The sequence below is a fragment of the Lissotriton vulgaris genome, chromosome 3_1 (genome assembly GCF_964263255.1).
Source record: "Lissotriton vulgaris chromosome 3_1, aLisVul1.2, whole genome shotgun sequence".
Lineage (NCBI taxonomy): Eukaryota > Metazoa > Chordata > Amphibia > Caudata > Salamandridae > Lissotriton > Lissotriton vulgaris.
In genome coordinates this window covers 1,621,071,929-1,621,084,883 of record NC_141689.1, presented here as the reverse complement: position 1 = coordinate 1,621,084,883, position 12,955 = coordinate 1,621,071,929, and positions in this window count along the sequence as shown.

Here is a 12,955-nt window from a genome sequence, read left to right as displayed (position 1 = left end):
GAACAGACTAATTTGCATACAGCCAGGTTCTGAAACTGGGATGGTGCAGTGAGCTAAAAAACGGTGTTGGATCTAGCCCTGATCTTTTGACTGGGTGAGAGCTTTCTGCTTAATTCAGAGACTCTGTCCCTCACCACCCCTTTTTGTAAATATTTTTTTCCACCCTAAGCGTGGAAGGGTATTCTCAGATGTGAGACCCTTGCTCATTGCACCATCAGGATTCAAGCAAACCGGGCCGAAGACGGCTGTAATGCCAGAAACCGGTCCCCGGGAGCTTGTTTCCTTCCCAGTGTAAGAATTGGCTTCTGTAGTTTGGTTTGTCCTGTTCCCATCATGCACTGGGACAGGAACAGACTAATTTGCATACAGCCAGGTTCTGAAACTGGGATGGTGCAGTGAGCTAAAAAACGGTGTTGGATCTAGCCGTGATCTTTTGACTGGGTGAGAGCTTTCTGCTTAATTCAGAGACTCTGTCCCTCACCACCCCTTTTTGTAAATATTTTTGTCCACCCTAAGCGTGGAAGGGTATTCTCAGATGTGAGACCCTTGCTCATTGCACCATCAGGATTCAAGCAAACCGGGCCGAAGACGGCTGTAATGCCAGAAACCGGTCCCCGGGAGCTTGTTTCCTTCCCAGTGTAAGAATTGGCTTCTGTAGTTTGGTTTGTCCTGTTCCCATCATGCACTGGGACAGGAACAGACTAATTTGCATACAGCCAGGTTCTGAAACTGGGATGGTGCAGTGAGCTAAAAAACGGTGTTGGATCTAGCCCTGATCTTTTGACTGGGTGAGAGCTTTCTGCTTAATTCAGAGACTCTGTCCCTCACCACCCCTTTTTGTAAATATTTTTGTCCACCCTAAGCGTGGAAGGGTATTCTCAGATGTGAGACCCTTGCTCATTGCACCATCAGGATTCAAGCAAACCGGGCCGAAGACGGCTGTAATGCCAGAAACCGGTCCCCGGGAGCTTGTTTCCTTCCCAGTGTAAGAATTGGCTTCTGTAGTTTGGTTTGTCCTGTTCCCATCATGCACTGGGACAGGAACAGACTAATTTGCATACAGCCAGGTTCTGAAACTGGGATGGTGCAGTGAGCTAAAAAACGGTGTTGGATCTAGCCCTGATCTTTTGACTGGGTGAGAGCTTTCTGCTTAATTCAGAGACTCTGTCCCTCACCACCCCTTTTTGTAAATATTTTTGTCCACCCTAAGCGTGGAAGGGTATTCTCAGATGTGAGACCCTTGCTCATTGCACCATCAGAATTCAAGCAAACCGGGCCGAAGACGGCTGTAATGCCAGAAACCGGTCCCCGGGAGCTTGTTTCCTTCCCAGTGTAAGAATTGGCTTCTGTAGTTTGGTTTGTCCTGTTCCCATCATGCACTGGGACAGGAACAGACTAATTTGCATTCAGCCAGGTTCTGAAACTGGGATGGTGCAGTGAGCTAAAAAACGGTGTTGGATCTAGCCCTGATCTTTTGACTGGGTGAGAGCTTTCTGCTTAATTCAGAGACTCTGTCCCTCACCACCCCTTTTTGTAAATATTTTTGTCCACCCTAAGCGTGGAAGGGTATTCTCAGATGTGAGACCCTTGCTCATTGCACCATCAGGATTCAAGCAAACCGGGCCGAAGACGGCTGTAATGCCAGAAACCGGTCCCCGGGAGCTTGTTTCCTTCCCAGTGTAAGAATTGGCTTCTGTAGTTTGGTTTGTCCTGTTCCCATCATGCACTGGGACAGGAACAGACTAATTTGCATACAGCCAGGTTCTGAAACTGGGATGGTGCAGTGAGCTAAAAAACGGTGTTGGATCTAGCCCTGATCTTTTGACTGGGTGAGAGCTTTCTGCTTAATTCAGAGACTCTGTCCCTCACCACCCCTTTTTGTAAATATTTTTTTCCACCCTAAGCGTGGAAGGGTATTCTCAGATGTGAGACCCTTGCTCATTGCACCATCAGGATTCAAGCAAACCGGGCCGAAGACGGCTGTAATGCCAGAAACCGGTCCCCGGGAGCTTGTTTCCTTCCCAGTGTAAGAATTGGCTTCTGTAGTTTGGTTTGTCCTGTTCCCATCATGCACTGGGACAGGAACAGACTAATTTGCATACAGCCAGGTTCTGAAACTGGGATGGTGCAGTGAGCTAAAAAACGGTGTTGGATCTAGCCGTGATCTTTTGACTGGGTGAGAGCTTTCTGCTTAATTCAGAGACTCTGTCCCTCACCACCCCTTTTTGTAAATATTTTTGTCCACCCTAAGCGTGGAAGGGTATTCTCAGATGTGAGACCCTTGCTCATTGCACCATCAGGATTCAAGCAAACCGGGCCGAAGACGGCTGTAATGCCAGAAACCGGTCCCCGGGAGCTTGTTTCCTTCCCAGTGTAAGAATTGGCTTCTGTAGTTTGGTTTGTCCTGTTCCCATCATGCACTGGGACAGGAACAGACTAATTTGCATACAGCCAGGTTCTGAAACTGGGATGGTGCAGTGAGCTAAAAAACGGTGTTGGATCTAGCCGTGATCTTTTGACTGGGTGAGAGCTTTCTGCTTAATTCAGAGACTCTGTCCCTCACCACCCCTTTTTGTAAATATTTTTGTCCACCCTAAGCGTGGAAGGGTATTCTCAGATGTGAGACCCTTGCTCATTGCACCATCAGGATTCAAGCAAACCGGGCCGAAGACGGCTGTAATGCCAGAAACCGGTCCCCGGGAGCTTGTTTCCTTCCCAGTGTAAGAATTGGCTTCTGTAGTTTGGTTTGTCCTGTTCCCATCATGCACTGGGACAGGAACAGACTAATTTGCATACAGCCAGGTTCTGAAACTGGGATGGTGCAGTGAGCTAAAAAACGGTGTTGGATCTAGCCCTGATCTTTTGACTGGGTGAGAGCTTTCTGCTTAATTCAGAGACTCTGTCCCTCACCACCCCTTTTTGTAAATAGTGCTTGGACATTGCCACGGAGGTCCCCAGCTTTTCCTGGCCCATGGGACCGCCCTAATACGAATGTTATTCCTCCGGGAACGATTCTCCAAGTCCTCTGTGTGGGTCTGCAGGTCCAAATTCTGCTCAGTAAGACGGATGATGTCCTTTTGTAGTTGGTGCACGTCGTTCGCTACACTCAAATCGTGATCCTCCAGCATCGCTACACGTTCACCAATTCCATCTACCTCTCTCCGCACCTCCCGGAGATCCGATGCCAACTGGGCGCGGAGTTCAGAAATGTCCTCTTTAATAGAGGCGAATAGCTCAGTCATAAAGGCCTTGGTAGCGGGCGCTTCATCATCCGACTGCTTGGACAAACCACTGGCCCCGGGGGAGGCCGGCTGCTGCGTGGAATTAGAGGTGCCGTCCTTTCCCGGCCTTCCCTTACGAAGTGTGGTAGACATCATGGATTTCCGGCTGTGGCCAGGGACCAGGGCCGTCGCTCACTCCCCAGGAATAAGGGGCGCTCAGGTGCAGTGCCGGACCTCACTAGGCATCTAGTCTCGGCCCCCGCGTAACTGCACCACAGTCAGTGGCCGCCCAGCCAAGATGGCGTCGGAAAAGCCTCCCGCCAGGAGGCGCCTTCCAAAGTCAATGCAGTGATGCGTGTGACCGGCAGTCAAGGCCGCAGAGTGCGCTGCTCCCATCCCTGGGTCCTCCGCTACTGTAGATTGGGGCCCCCGGGCTCCGGCAGTGCTCCCCTGCACTCCTCTCGGGACTATGTCACAGCCTCAGCTGGAGGAATAGACCAGGCCAGTTCTTCAGGCGATGTAGGCCGTACCGCTACCATGGGCCTCGGCGTGTCTCTGGCCGCCAGACTCCCCAGCCCTCTCTCCCAGGGAACCAAACGCCGTGTCTCGGCTCCAGATGGTAGGCAATTCGACCAGGGGGTCCCGAGTCTTCTTACCGCGGAGCTCCGCGGCGTCCTCAAGGCCCGGGTCCGCTCTCACTCCAGACCGGTGCTCTCAGGTCCGGGCCTGCCCCCCGTCCCCAGCTGCTTCATGCTGCGGTCAGGGCACAAGAAATCCCAAAGTTGCTCTGCAGTAGGGTCGTCCCCCTCCTCCAGTGGCTGCAACCAGCTCCTCCGGCGTACTCCACTAACGCCCGCTCCCAGCCTCTCTCAGCTCCGCTGATAGCCCGATTGCACTCTCCACGTGGTCGGCCGGCTTCCAACTTCCCACGACCGACAGCCGCAGAGCACCCCAAACCGCCAGGCCGTCCTCGATGGTGTGCCACATAACAGGCAGGCTTTATGGAAGGCAGATGATCCCCGCGGCTCCGCGGCTCTTCGACTCCGCGCCCAGTCGGCGCCGGGTGCCTCCGCACGCAAGGGCCGGCCTCCCTCTCACGCGAGTCCGGTGCTTACAAGGCCGGAAGTCGCATCTCTTCCAATGGCGTTCTCTGGCCTCCCGCCGTCCCGCTGGCAGCGCCGGACCGCTCCACTCGATGTCAGTGGCCTCTGCAGGTGTTTGGAGACCGATCAGCACCCTGTGGACGATGCTATACAACGCTAAGCTGGTCGGGCGCCGGAGGGACTCGAAAGTGTGTCTTACTCCGACGCCATCTTGGCCACGCCCCACTACACTATCTTTTATTATATTGGTGATTAATATACATGCTTTTCAACATTTTAAAGCAGTGTTACTGAATGTATTTTACATGCATATTGTTTTTAAGGGCGATGAGTAGGTCTTCGAGCTTCATTAACTGGTCAGTCATGTGGCTATCACGATAGTCATGTACTGTCACTTTAAAATGCACTCTCAAGGCAACACTCATTGTCGAGTGAACAAGCGGCTGTGGCTGCGAAACACGTCTTGGCATAAAAGGAACAATAAAGCAACTTTGATGCACATACTTTGGGCCCAGGTCCAGATTGCGGCAAGCGGCGCTCACCAGTGAGTCTGCGCGAGTCGAACTTTGGAGCTTTTTCATATATATATATATTCACTATTAACCCCGAAAGATATAGTGGTTAGCAATGGTAATGAAAGTCCTCGACTTATAACCACATTTAGCAAGCAAGAAAGGAAAATGAAAGCCATCGTCAAAAAGAATTGGCCTATTGTTCTGACTGATGGAGTACTTGCCAGCAGATTACCAGAGTTACCATTAATCACCTTCAGGCAAGCAAGATCAATGAGGAACCAATTAGTTAGATCGAGCCCAGAAATTAGAACAGATGGGATGAGGTTCATGCAGAGAAAGGGGTTTTTTAAGTGCTCATTATGTAAATTTGGTGTAAATACGACTCATTATACTACCCCATTTTCAGATAGGAGTGTAGCCATTAGGGGAAGTTATGAATGTCACACTCAGTATGCTGTATATGTTCTGATGTGCACCTGAGGGCTTCGCTACGTGGGTAGCATGAAGCTGCATGTGCATGTCAGAATATTGCAGCATCTCAGGGCAATCGTCAACAATGACGCAGCATACCCGGTGGCGAGACATTTTAGAACAACACACAACAATGACCTGAACTGTCTATCCTATTTTGTAATTAATGCAGTAGCACCACTGCGCAGAGGGGGCAATAGGGAAAAACTGTTAAGACGATTGGAAACTCAAATGATAGTTGAGTTAGACAGTAAGAATCCCAATGGGTTAAATAACACAGAAGATCTGCATCATTATTTATAAAACTCCAGTGAAAGTACAAATTAGAGCCAGGATTGAGCACAATAAAATCAAGTGTTTCCAGTAAAGTAAAATCTAAAAGAATGAATAATTGAATATATAGAACAATGTAAACAAAATAATGATCCTCCTACACCACTAAATGAATTTTAACAGAAAGATTATTTATTGGGTATTTTTTAGGATTTAGTACTGCACCACACTTTATGCACTTTATAATTCACAAGCAATTTAAGCAGCCTCTATTATGTTTTAACAGTGTGTAGCGTATTGCATTCATGCAGAAATAATGACTCTCGTTTTATAGAAAAGGTTGTAACTTCAAGGGATCAAGGTTGTCCGATATACTGCACTTTTGAAATATGTATAGACTCATATGAAGAGTCAGAAAGCTATGAGGATTTGCTTACATAATTTTACAGAAATGTATATATTTATGGTTTTACAATATAAATTATATTTATGAAATTTTTAGTAATAAGCAAATATGTACATATTTTAAGGTGTTTATATAATTTGGAATGTCGTGTATTGATCTATTTATTGCGGATTTTTGCACAAGGATTTCTGAATTAATATGGAGCTAGTGCAACAAGGCATTTAAGCCGATGATGAGAGTCTATGTTTACATATTTATATCAATGTATGACGACTGAACAACAATTTGATTCACTGCACTGAGAAAACAAGAGGCAAATTGCACCAGTATGTCTTTTATGTCTATGCTTAAATACATCACATGATCATGTGCACTGTGGGCGGGCAGTTTATAAGAATTTAAAAATACACATTGCTGCTAAAAACTTTGTGTGAGCAAGAGCACAGCTGTGTTCGAAACGCGCTGCAGCAAAGCGGGGAAACATTAAATTATCTTCCTGCCTGGTTCCTTGTGGTCCGCCTCCTTCATTTTTCCTGAAATGGTTGTTTGTTCCAACAAACGCCTTCACGCTTCGATAAGGGCACACAACCGCACCCCTCCCATCCGAGCTTTTTCCTCGCGCTGCTTTCATGAAAGGTTCCCTGCTATTTGGAGTAAGCCGAAGCGTTTCGAGGCTATAGCGCCTCTTCTTCCTGGGCTCCCACAGAACGGCGCTGACTCATCACCTAATTCTAATTTCCACATCATTTTCTGAAGCAGTTGCCATTCACAGCGTATCAAACATTGCGCTGCATTGTGGGACTTTGAGTCTTGGCAGGTGAGTACATGTTAACTTTCAGTAAGGTCTGTGTCCGTTCCTGATTTAGCTGATTGGTATAAATACACCTTGAGTAGGTGGGGAAACTTTCATGGTTGCTTACATTACCGCGGGGTGCCGTGCTGACAGATTGGAAAAGTTCCCATTCTCAGCCTTCCCATATGTGCGCTTCCACTGGGAATGGTGCTCCTTATCAGGACCAGAAATCCCTTCTCTTTTTATGTTCCAACAAACGCCTTCACGCTTCGATGAGGGCCCACGACCGCACCCCTCCCATCCGGGCTGTGTCCTCGTGCTGCTGAAAGCATGCTCTTATGGAAGCCTGAAGGCGTTTGTTGGAACATAAAAAGAGAAGGGCTGGCCATTACTGTTGCTATGATCTCTGTAAAACTGTCCACGATGGGGAAAGAAAATGACAAACTGCAATCTGAACAACGCAAAATAAATAGGACCCATGAGGGGGAGGCGTTGGCACCTGAGCCTGAAGCGGAGATCCCAAGACCAGAGATGGAGAATGAGCCGCGCTAAATCCTATGCAGACTAGCCTCATCAAAACTGGTGGGAGGATAGACGCCCTCACCTATAGAATGGAAAGAACACATGCTCCAGAAGAGACTCCAGCGGATCCAGAACACCTCAGCCAGACTCATCCTCGACATCCCACGACACAGCCACATCTCCGGACATCTGAGAAACCTGCATTGGCTCCCCGTCAACAAAAGAATCATCTTCCGTCTCCTCACCCACGCACACAAAGCCCTACACGATCAAGGCCCGAGCTACCTCAACAACCGCATCAACTTCTATGCTCCCAAACGCCATCTCCGATCAGCCAGTCACGCCCTCGCCGCCGTCCCACGCATCCGAAGAACGACAACAGGAGGAAGGTCCTTCTCCTACCTGGCCGCCAAGACCTGGAACTCCCTCCCGACCGACCTGCGCCTGACCCAGGACCACCTCTCCTTCAGGAAGAAGCTCAAGACCTGGCTGTTCGAGCAGTAGCAGCACCCCCCCCCCTCCCCCAAGCGCCTTGATACCCTCCGGGTGAGTAGTGCGCTTTATAAATGTCTTTGATTGATTGATTGATTGATTGGATAAACATGCAGTAATGTTGACTAGAGCACAGAAGCAACTGAAGATGTCATTATATGCACTGCAAGCCTAGACCAAAGATTTAGATGGCCATTTGCGGTGGAATAATCTATGTAGAGATGGACTTGTTGAGACTACGAATGATGGCAACCAGGAGTCTTTTGTGGAATGTCTTCTTGTTGAATTACTTGGATGTGAGACTTTTACAGATATATTTGTGGCGGAGTGTGCTCATTGGTGTAGCGCTGACGCCAATAGCGGAGGCCCCTCCTCTCGCCTTATAATAGAGAGATTGCTCAACTATAGAGGCCACAATGCAGACTTAGGCTGATCTAGAGAACTACAGACACTTCGATATGAGGGAACAGAACTTTCCATTTTTCTCAATTTCACGGCGCATGTAAAGGAAGAGACAATTGAAATGAAAATAAATTAAATACCAGCATTTGTAAAGCGCACAGCTTCCTCCGGAGAGGTGTCCTGACGCTGAGGGACCTCGGGAAGATTAAGCAAGCTATTGCCCAGAGTCACATGGTGCTGGGCTAACCTGCCGCCGGTGCCGGGGATTGAACCATGAAGCCCCTGGTCCGGATTCAGGCACCCTGGCCGCTGAGCCACACCTCTTCCACGTCCACAATTCCTGCAGTAAAATGGAAGCTGCAGGAACTAAAACTTGAATATGCAATACTTTATCCTGCATGCCCACCTTTGATTCTAGGTTTAGGTTTATGCCCCTTTAACTTCCCGTTGTCTCACGGGCGACGGATAGCCTGGGACTTAACCCATAAACTAACCCGTAGACCAAGGACTGGGAGCAGGGACTGAGCGCGGAATAAAGCCTTACATGTGAGTAAAAGTATGTCGGATACCTTGATAAATGTGGCGAGAGAGGAATAAGTTACGGTCCGTTCCACTCGCTCGAGACAGAAAGTATGTTTATTTGATCATACCAGCTCCTTGTCCAAAATGTATCTGTCTTTGGCTAAGTTCGATTTCAACTACAAGGGTGTCCCGTCTTGTTCTCGCGAACCATGGTGGTTTTTATCTCAGATCACGCCTTAATTTTGGTTCCGTTTGTGGGACCCGAACACACCGGCAACCTGGGTGTTCCCATGTAGGCTTCACTAATATGAATACTACGAGTTGACGATACGCCTGGTACTGTCGGTTTTTCATTTGATGTGTTCCTTTAAAAAGCTGCCTTCTGCCTAAATAGCTCTCGTTTTGACATGCGAAATACCCATAACCAGGTGGGTGCTCATAGGGCGACCAAACGCTGTTTTATCAATAGATGAATATGCACATGAAAAAAGAAATTCGTACCACCATGTTAATAATGATTACTTTGAAATGCTTAACTTGGGAAAAGAATCCAATTGATAATTTCCATTTTAGTATAACAACCTGTGAGGTTTTAATGATTTTGTATGTGCTATATTGTATAATCTGTATGCTATGCTATGACACAAAATTTGGTTATAAGCATTTTGTATATATAATTCTTTTATCAGAACTTAAAGAAGAACCTCTGCTCCTGGAGTATTGTACTCCCTGTATTTTGGATATTGCAAAAATTGGGAACCATAATTATATACCCTACATATGTGAAATTAGGTATGATTACTTTATATTGTTGATTATGCTGTCACTTTCTGGTCATGTCTTACCACATCATCTTGGTCTGGCACTTTTGGCCACTTTCCGGGTTGCTAAAAGAACATTGAACATCGAGACATTTCCTAAAGCGCACTTTTTACTTTATTATTTTATTGTTTTAAAATCACTTGATCCTTCTTTTCATGTTTTGCACTTTTCTTTGCACCTCCTGATTTTTGCCTCGACTCACTACAAATGTAAGTCATAACCTACTGATTTGAGGCACGGCACACTGTTACTTCACGGTTTAGATAAGGCCTTAACGCTGAGATATCAAAAAATATTTCAAAAAATATTCCAATACCTTTTCCACTCTAGGTGACTTTCTCTTTCCTCTTGGGGTCAACTGCTATCTCATCTCACATCTAAACAATCTATTTATCTTCCCCTACAGCCTTGAGAAAGCCCCGGCGCAATTCGCCAAGAGGGGGCGAAACACGTGTCGGCTGTCCATGTTCCACAAAAAATAATAAAGATGCTATTCTGCAACTAGAAATAGTCCTGTCCTCTATATACAGACTTGAAAGAACGGATATCATTCCTGATAAGAATCTTTGTGATCTGCTATGGAGTACACACTCATTACTTCTCAAACCTGTATTTCTACATGAAGCCCAAGAGGTCCAGAGCTTCGAGTGTGTCTCCATTCTCTTATAAAAAGCTGCTTATCAAAGCGTTGTGCAAGCCTTAGAATACTTGGACCTTTTCTACCTTGCCGGCCACCTTTGATTCTAGATGGGAAGTCTAAGATTTTTAGCGACCACAAAAGTGTGCAGAGGTTCCTTAAGCAGCATGCCTCAACGGGTGGTAGACGGTAGATCCCCAATACAGGGGGAGGAATAAGCAGATATCCTCCCATGAACTTGACGGTGAACGCTGAACTCCACCGACTTATTGTACCTGCCATGCCCTTAAGGACTAAGTGTAATTTTGTTTCATAATATGGCTAATTTATGCTTGTTATTATCATCCTTGTTATAATCTGTTATGATCTGTATTGCTGTGAATTGCCAGTGGGTAGGGGACGCTTCAAGTGGATTGTTGGAATGACTCCCTGTAGGATGATGTGTGGACTCAGGCGCCCATTATGCGGTGTGAGGAATGGAAGTAGATACGGTGCAATGGTGTGCACTCATGACTGCCTGATGGGTGATGAGAGCATTTTTTTCTTTCTTGCTTTGGTCTGGTAGATGTCTTTCGTTATTGCACGCCTCAGGGAAGGGAGTATACTCACTGTTCCACTGTCCAGGAAATACATATGCAAATTGACTGGTAGATCTTATAGTTTACTGTCCATGGTTCAAAAGTGCGAACATTTGCCTCGCACCTACTCTGACCATTCCTCAGTTTGTCTTGTTATAGAACTAGAGGGCCCACGCTCAAGAGTGTTTTCTTGGCGATTTCCACAGCACTCTTTGCTAGATGCAGTGTTCTGTGAGGAAATAGCACATGTAATTGATGAATATTTTCACACCAACTTGGGCTCCATAGGTAAATGTGTTAATATTTGGGAGGCATACACCGATAACACACTACTATATGTCAGAGATACTCAATGCAGAACCTCTCTCCAGCGCTCTAGGAGGTAGTTCTTTTTGGAGGCCATTCGAGATTGCGTAGAAACTGGGACAAGTACCTCATGTTTCCACTTACCGAGGCCACAATTCCATTACAGGCGGTGTTTCCTCTTGCATGGACCACAGAGTTGGTTCGCTATCTGGGTATCCAGATCCATACGAATCCAGAGGTAGTGATACGTGAAAACTATGTGAAAGCCATACATCACCTCACTGAGGCAGTGGATCGCAGGATTTGCTTCCCCCCTCTCTTTGCGGGTGAGTGGACATTATGAAGATGGTTATACTCCCATGTTTTTTATTCTTATTCGCAAACATCCTAATATTGTTACCGGGTGCAAAGTTTCGGACCTTGTGCTGCTTGGTGGTGCACCTGACATGGATTGGCAAGCATCCCCAAGTGCAGTGGGAAACGCTTAATCTTCCTTACAATCGGGGCCTTAATGCCCCTGACCTTGAGGCTTACTATGAGGCCAGGCAAAGCTGATTTGGCTATTAGTGGTTGCATGGTCCACAAGATTTACCACACCTTTGGCTGGAGCACGATGGAGCATCTCCCCAACCCCTGCCCTTATTTTTGCTTAGGAAGCCAGGGGCATATTATCAAGGGCCATTATCGCCACATAAGCAGGACTTTTTCCCGCTAATGCAGCGATAATTTCATCGCACTATTACCAAGCTGTCGCTAACACCAGTTAGCGACAGCTTGTAGGTGATTGCGGGCATTTAGGGGCCCACTTTGCATGTCGGCGATAATTATCGCTAATGACATGCAAAGTGGTCGTGCCAAGATGTTAGCGACTGAAAACAGTCGCTAACATCGCTATCTCCGATTACCAACTTTTGGAAATATTTGCGCTAAGCGTGAATATCTCCAAAAGCTAACGCCTGCCCTGAGCAGTTCTTAGCCATGTTATCCAATGGTAGGTGGATAACATGGCTAAGAGCATTAGCTCGGTAATGCATGATTATCGCTGACTTTTCAGCAATATTCATGCATTTCGGCTGATTTTTATCGCTTAGGTGATAAACCTTGATAATAGCAAGGCTCCTAAGCGATAAAAATCGGCGAAGCACGGCGATAAAAATATTGCTGCTAACCAAGCATAGAGATAATTATCGCTTATGCTTGGTAATATGCCCCCCAGTGTGCTGCTTTCATATGATAGATCCAGCAGGTACTACTCATTGCTTATTTAAAAAATGATGAGCAATCAGCTGACAACCTTGCTTTATTCCCCACTGCTTACATTAGAGTGGTGTGGGTGGTTTCCATTGGGTCAAGAACGGGCAGTGGCAGCTGCTTTTCATGCGCTTGCAATATGGAATATGGGTGATTTCTTTGATGATAACATACTCTGTGACTCTGCCCAGGTCAATGTGCAGAATGACACTCCACGCTAGCACAGTTTGACTTCGTTCAGGCTCACCATGCGATGAGGAGTCTACTAGGAGACAGCCTGGTGGAACCGGGGGAAGTGCCCACCCTTACCTTTCTTACACTAACAACATCACCAGCATGAGCTGTAGCAATGTTATAAGTCTTCTCACAGGAGGTCAGGCTACCTAGAATCCCCAAGGCTTGCTGAGATTGACAAGAAGATCTGGACTTAAATATCACTGAAAAAATGAAGTTTTTGCTGTTTTGTTATACGCATTAGCTTGTGCATTTTAAATATCTTAATCGTGTATTTTACGCTCCAGTCTGGTTACTCAGAAACAGTCTAAGAGAAGACTCACAATGCTCACGTTATGGTATAAATGATACAGGCTTAGCACATGTGGCTTGATCCTGTCCTGTTGTACAGCACTTCTGGCTTATGC